Here is a 7904-nt window from a genome sequence, read left to right as displayed (position 1 = left end):
TGATGAACTGGTTCACAAGTGATTTGTGATATGGTACCTGTCATGAGTGCCTGGCACAGGGTTGGGGGCTGCTTCAGATCTAAGCACTGGGCAGAGAGGAAGCTAGTTCGGTTCCTTAAGTCAAATCATCTTCCTCAGCACATTAGAATTTTGTGTGGAACTTTATTTCATGACAAAATTGAATTGAGGAAGAATACTTTTTGTTACTGTTCTTAAACTCTTCCAAAGAAAATAAAGGAGCAATTTAGAGATCAAAACTAGGATGGCAGATTTGACATCAATTAATGTATCATGCATTAAGGAATTCTCCTGGTAGATAAACACCAAGACGTTTCGAAAGATGAGTCTGGATAATAAGATACAGGTAATGACAGGAACATACGTCTTCCCAGATGCAACAGATATTAAGTGGGGATCAGGAGAGAATAAGTATCATGCTTCAGGTCTGTCTCTTCTTCACTTTAGGTATTATCTGGAGGATATGTTGTTAAAATTTTCATGTCATTGAAAAACTTGAGATTTGAAGGGATAGGGCTAGCCATATTGATACCTTAAAATCTCATAACAATCCGATGGAACTCATTATGTCTGGATGAGAAAAGGGACATCCAAAAAGGTTGTGTGTCTGGCAGATAAATATGAGTCTGTGTGCTAAGTTGCTTCAGTCATGTCTGACTCTTTGCAGCCCCATTGACCATAGCCCACAAGGCCCCTCTGTCCTTGGGTTTCTCCAGGCAAGAATACTGGAGTGGACTGCCGTGCCATTCTCCATGAGTCTGCTTAGCTTTATGATATGAATCTGCTTAGACTTATATGAGTCTGCTTAGCCTTAAATGACTTGTTCTTCCTACCATACTACACTGGTCATTGGAATTATAATCTTAATTACAAGAACTGCAGAAGCGTGACAGTGAAATTACATGTCAAAAGTTGGGAAAGTGGGTACAAGAATGTAGCAAGTACAGAGTACAAAGCCTGGGGACTCACTGCAGCTGTGTCCTGGTCCTGGCACTGATCCAGCTCTCAGTGACAAGTAATGTCCCCTCCCTGAACCTCAGTTTATTAGAGGTCTCTTGAGGAGACAAATTGTCCAGTCTTCTTTCAGCTAACAGTCTAGGCTTTAGTGGCAGGTTTGTTAAATTGGCAAAAAGTTAAATTTAGCTGAAAGAGAAGTTACTTTCATCTTTACTGCCTTCAGGTTCCTTCTTTTATTAGATGATTAGGTATTGGGTTCCTAGACTGTGGCTGAATGCTCAGAGCTCCCCATTGTCTGCGTCTTTCCAGTTCTACGGCTTGTTATAGGACCTCTGTCTTCATCCTTCATTGTGGATTATAATCAAACTTACTTCACAGAGTCTTTGTGATTAAATATTGAGTTGACCGAAAGTTCATTAGGTTTTAAGTAAAAATAAAAGACACATTATTCATTTTTACCAAGAGCTTTATTGAACAATGTGTTCGCTAACTGAACACATTTTTGGCCAACCCAATAAATTAAAGTCTGTAATGTGCTTATACCAGAATCTGGAACATAGACATAGTTTGTAAATGTTATCTTAAGGTTATTATTGCAGTGATTACCCTGACTATAATTTTAGTTATTCAGAATGGTCTCTCTCCTTCTGGTCAAAACTTAACCATTTTGTACACTTTGATCAACTAAGGCTTGCTGTTTACTTGCCAATGAATGATAAAATACTAATCACTGATAATCATAACAGATTACATTACTCCCCACTCTGAGGGAACATATTCACATTCTCATAAGATCTTATAACACCTGGGCACAGAAAGAAAGCAATAGAAGGGGTTCCAGCATGAGTAAAGACACAGAGAAAGGACTAGGAGTTATGATTTTGTGCATAAATACTACTCTTTGAACTGGGAGACTAGGAAAGACCATTATGTAAGTGGTACAAGTGATTCCTCTGTATCACCCCTAGCTACATTTAGCAGGTCCCTAACTAACTGTATTAAAAACTATTTCCAATGGAATATAGAGCAATGAAAAGTGAAAAGAAAATATTCTAATTTGTAGAACTATTGCTAATAAATGATTGAGAAAATTGCCATTTGAAATCCCCAATGGAAAGACCAATTTTATGCAAAGATTATCAATGAGTATTAAAACCAATATGTAAAGGAAATGTTATAATGCATAGATCACAGTCACAAAGCTGGAGCCAAATAATTAGTCTTCAGTTCAGTTCAAACGCTCAGTCGTGTCTGACTCTTTGTGAACCCATGGACTGAAGCACGCCAGGCTTCCTTGTCCATCACCAACTCCCAGAGTTTACCCAAACTCATGTCCATTGAGTTGGTGATGCCATCCAACCATCTCATCCTCTGTTGTCCCCTTCTCCTCCTGCCTTCTGTCTTTTTCAGCATCAGGGTCTTTTCAAATGAGCCAGCTCTTCTCATCAGATGGCCAAAGAATTGGAGTTTCAGCTTCAACATCGGTCCTTCCAATGAACACCCAGGACTGATCTCCTTTAGGATGGAATAGTTGGATATCCTTGCAGTCCAAGGGACTCTCAAGAGTCTTCTCCAACACCACAGTTCAAAAGCATCAATTCTTCGGCACTCAGCTTTCTTCACAGTCCAACTCTCACATCCATACATGACCACTGGAAAACCATAGCCTTGACTAGATGAACCTTTGTTGGCAAAGTAATGTCTCTGCTTTTTAATATGCTATCTAGGTTGGTCATAACTTTCCTTCCAAGGAGTAAGTGTCTTTTAATTTCATGGCTGCAGTCACCATCTGCAGTGATTTTGGAGCACCCCCCCCCCCCCGCAAATAAAGTCTGACACTGTTTCCATTGTTTCCCCATTGATTTGTCATGAAGTGATGGGACCAGATGCCATGATCTTAGGTTTCTGAATGTTGCCCATTAAGCCAACTTTTTCACTGTCCTCTTTCACTTTCATCAAGAGACTTTAGTTCTTCACTTCCTGCCATAAAGGTGGTGTCATCTACATATCTGAGGTTATTGATATTTCTCCTGGCAGTCTTGATTCCAGCTTGTGCTTCATCCAGTCCAGCATTTTGCATGATGTACACTGCATAAAATTAATAAGCAGAGTGACAATATACAGCCTTGAGGTACTCCTTTCCCAATTTGGAACCAGTCTGTTGTTCCATGTCTGTTCTAACTGTTGCTTCTTGACCTGCATACAAGTTTCTCAGGAGGCAGGTAAGGTGGTCTGGTATTCCAGTCTCTCTAAGAGTTTTCCACAGTTTGTTGTGATCCATGCAGTCAAAGGCTTTAGCATAGTCAGTGAAGCTGAAGTTGATGTTTTCCTGGAATCCCCTTGCTTTTTCTGTGATCCAACAGATGTTGGCAGTTTGATCTCTGGCGCCTGTGCCTTTTCTAAATCCAGCTTTTACACCTGAAGTTCTCAGTTCACATACTGTTGAAGCCTAGCTTGGAAGATTTTGAGCATGACCTTCCTAGCATGTAAAATGAGTGCAATTGTGTGGTAGTTTGAATATTTTTTTGGCATTGCCTTTCTTTGGGATTGGAATGAAAACTAACTTTTACCAGTCCTATGGCCATTGCTGAGTTTTAAAAATTTGCTGGCATATTGAGTGCAGCACTTTCACAGCATCATCTTTTAGGATTTGAAGTAGCTCAGCTGGAATTCCATCACCTCCACTAGGTTTGTTCATAGTGATGCTTCCTAAGGCCCACTTGACTTTGAACTCCAGGCTATCTGGCCAAGGTGAGTGATGAGACGATCATGGTTATCTGGTTAAGATCTTTTTAATATAGTTCTTCTGTGTGTTCTTACCACCTCTTCTTAATATCTTCTGCTTCTGTTAGGTACATACCATTTCTGTCCTTTATTGTGCCCATCTTTGCATGAAATATTCCCTTGGTACCTCTAATTTTTTTGAGGAGATCTCTAGTCTTTCCCATTTTATTGTTTTCCTCTATTTCTTTGCATTGATTACTAAGGAAGGCTTTTCTTTTTTCAGCTATTTGTCAGCCTCCTCAGATAACCATTTTGCTTTTTTGCATTTCTTTTTCTTGGAGACGGTTTTGATCACTGCCTCCTGTACAGTGTTCAGTTCAGTTCATCTCAGTCACTCAGTCGTGTCTGACTCTTTGCGACCCCATGAATCGCAGCACGCCAGGCCTCCCTGTCCATCACCAACTCCTGGAGTTCACTCAAACTCAATGTCCATCGAGTCGGTGATGCCATCCAGCCATCTCATCCTCTGTCATCCCCTTCTCTTCCTGCCCCCAATCCCTCCCAGCATCAGAGTCTTTTCCAATGAGTCAACTGTTCGCATGAGTTGGCCAAAGTACTGGAGTTTCAGCTTTAGCATCATTCCAAAGAAATCCCAGGGCTGATCTCCTTCAGAATAGACTGGTTGGGTCTCCTTGCAGTCCAAGGGACTCTCAAGAGTCTTCTCCAACACCACAGTTCAAAAGCATCAATTCTTCGGTGCTCAGCCTTCTTCACAGTCCAACTCTCACATCCATACATGACCACTGGAAAAACCATAGCCTTGACTAGATGGACCTTAGTCAGCAAAATAATGTCTCTGCTTTTGAATATGCTATCTAGGTTGCTCATAACTTTTCTTCCAAGGAGTAAGCATCTTTTAATTTCATGGCTGCAGTCACCATCTGCAGTGATTTTGGAGCCCCCCCCCCCTGCCAAATAAAGTCTGACACTGTTTCCACTGTTTCCCCATCTGTTTCCCATGAAGTGATGGCACCGGATGGCATGATCTTCATTTTCTGAATGTTGAGCTTTAAGCCAATTTTTTCGCTTTCCTCTTTCACTTTCATCAAGAGGCTTTTTAGTTCCTCTTCACTTTCTGCCATGTTACGAACCTCCAAACATAGTTTTTCAGGCACGCTGTCTATCAGATCTCATCCTTTGAAAGTGTAGGGGAAAGGAAATGAGGGTGAGAGAGATGGGAGGCTAGGAAGTCATTCTCACAGTTACTTCACAGTAACAAAACAGTTTGGCTTCTAAGATGGAACAGATCTACAGATGATATTATTTATTGCATGTCCCTCTGCATTAGCAGCTGAAGTTCAGAAGAGATGAATATATAGGGATGAAGGAGGCTTAAGGGTAAAGCTGAAGCTTTTTTGACCCAGTTACTTTAATTTTATCTCCAAGGATGAAAGCACTAATTAGGGTAGAAAGAAAAAACTGCACCAAATAATCTAGAGACTTCATCGAATTAAGGAATTCTTAAGATAGTGTAAGTTGATGGTGAGTGTAGGATGAGGGGAGGTGTCATTAGTTTCAAATGACCATGAGTTTGATTGAAAGGTGGAATAACAATGATCTGGAAATGGCCATGGGTAATCAGGAGTGTACCAAATCCCTCTTAAGCCCATGTTGGTTTGATAGGAATTGATTCAGTCATTTTCTCTGGAGAACACAAAGTTTAAGTACTCAGATTAGCTGGATCCAGAAGGTTAACTAGGAAGTTAATGGTGAAATAGGTATAATGCCTGTAACGAAGGATGAATTCAGAACATTTTTTTAAACAGTGAAAAAATGGTATTTAGAGAAATAAATGGAGAATGTAGAGAGAGAGAATCTTATCAACAAGAGACATGGAGAAGCATGGAAGGTGGTAGATAATTGAATGAATTTCAATACTAAGAGGCATATTTACATTCGAACCTCTAATATATTTTTCTTTCTTCTAGGGGGATCGTTATTCTTACTATCACTACCACTAACCTTCCTAATAAGAAATTTTGTAGCATATCTGTATGGATCCTCCATATTTGTTAGTCTTGGTATAGCTTCCTATTTCTTTTCTATTCCATTTCATGCAAAAGGCAGTGGTAAAATTTACTCAATAAGTGGAACTCTACATTTGCACCAGATATATTCTTAGATAATTGTAAATTTTTCAATACCAGTTTAGAATGTGGTTTTCTTTATAAAGAAGCTCTTATTTACATATGCAAAAAAGTTGATTTTAGATGAGGATGGGGTTAGACATACCACCTAAGTAATTTGTTCTGACAGTTGGGTGAGCAGATGTGCAATTCAAATTCATGACTTGGCAAAACTAAGAATTCCTAATAGATTCAGATTTGTTTTGAAGCAGTTTTAAAATTCCATTGTTAATTATGAACTACAAGTTTAGTGACATTTTGGACTTATTCATGTAATATATACTAATGTATATATGAATTGTTGTTGTTTAGTCACTAAGTCATGTCAAACTTTTTTGTGACTCCATGGAATGTAGCCTGCCAGGCTCGTCTGTCCTTGGGATTTCTCAGGCAGAATACTGGAGTGGGTTGCCATTTCTTTCTCCAGGGGATCTTCCCTACCGGGATTGAACCGGGTCTCCTGCGTTGGAATGCAGATTCCTTACCACTGGGCCACCTAGCAACCCCCTGTATATATATGAGTACAGTAAACAATAAGTGGCCTTAGAATTTGAAATTCCCCAGAGTTCCAGAATGGATCTTGATTGTATATTGGCTGGTTTGAGATTCTTATTAGTTTATTAATTCTACCATTTTTGGGGGAAAGTATTTCAGGTATTAAGTCTTTTTTTTATAAATAATATCTGGCAGTTTATTAAAAAGTGGAGCATACTGAACAACAAACTATCTTATATTTTTCAGGAAGAAAAACACTAAATTTGGAAAGACATCACCCACTGAACTTGGACAGAACACCTCTGCTCAATTAAGAGAAACATTTGTATAGTCCAGGTCTTTATTTTTGCACCCATCATGCTATGCATTCACAGGGCATGGGCTCCAACAGTTCGGGTTCCTTTCCATTGGTCCTCACGAAGTGTGCTTCTCTGGGTGGAGCAGGCTGGCGCTTCAGCTGAACCCAAGTCCCTTTCTCTTTGGCTTTCTTCTATTTCTGATCATCTTCCTTCACACATTTCAGGAAGCTATCTTGGCTCTTAGAGTGCTTAATATGCTTGATAGGCACATTAATTCTTTTGGCAAGCATCTTGCCCTTAACTTGTTTGTTTACAATGATGCCAACAGCATGCTGGGTAACACTGTCGACTCTCCCAGGTTTGCCATGATAACATTTGTGGGGCATTCCTTTTTGAACAGTACCCATTCCCTTGATATCTACAATATCACCCTTCTTGTAGGTTTGCATGTATGTGGCCAAAGGAACAGCTCCATGTTTTCTAAAAGGCCTAGGGAACATGTAGTGGGTGCCCCTCCTCTTTCCCTTTGTGTTGGTCATTTTGGTGAATTACTGGAAGATGGCGGTTCCAGCTGAAAAACTTCAGGCATTACGTCTTTAAAGAGTCTGCTGGCACTCTATTTTAAGATACTTGGAGATTAATAAAACCCAGATTAGCACTGACCCTTATAAGTCATATAGCAGTACTGTTTTTATAAATACAACTCACACACATTGGAGACATAATAAATCCAAGAAGTAGCTTTACAGACGGGGGAACTGAAGAGCAACTGTGTTTAGTAGCTTTTGCAGCTGGTTAGACTAAAAATCAGACCTTCTGACTTCAAATGACTTCATCTTTCTATGATCCATTTTCCCTGTTGAAAGACTTCATAGATAGAAAAGAAAAATAGTTCTTGAGCAATATGTAGAGGAGCTGATGAGGTTCATTGGGTATAGGCCTGCCACTTGGTTTTGTATACAAACAGCTGGTGATGGTGGGATGAGCACAGGACTTTGGAGACATAGGTGTGAGTCCCCAAACAGCTTTTTGACTCTGGGAAAGATATTTAACCTCCTTGATCCTTAGATGCCTCTTTTGATGAATGGGAATAATTGCACCTGCTTTAAGAAACTGGCTGAATGAGTTGCTACTGGTTAGGGTACTTGTGACTGGCAGTGAAGGACTGGGATATCAGATGCTCTTGCTGTCATTGTTATAGCAGGAAGCATGCAGTTTCCAGTGA

At 39.9% G+C, this 7904-nt stretch overlaps 1 pseudogene; it reads right to left on the bottom strand.

Moving 5' to 3' along the window:
- Positions 1–6735: 6735 nt before the first annotated feature.
- On the bottom strand, positions 6736–7221 carry LOC114110126 (large ribosomal subunit protein eL21-like; annotated as a pseudogene).
- Positions 7222–7904: the final 683 nt, after the last annotated feature.

This window comes from Ovis aries, unplaced genomic scaffold (genome assembly GCF_016772045.2).
Source record: "Ovis aries strain OAR_USU_Benz2616 breed Rambouillet unplaced genomic scaffold, ARS-UI_Ramb_v3.0 scaffold_83, whole genome shotgun sequence".
Taxonomy (NCBI): domain Eukaryota; kingdom Metazoa; phylum Chordata; class Mammalia; order Artiodactyla; family Bovidae; genus Ovis; species Ovis aries.
This window is presented reverse-complemented; position numbering and strand designations above follow the sequence as displayed.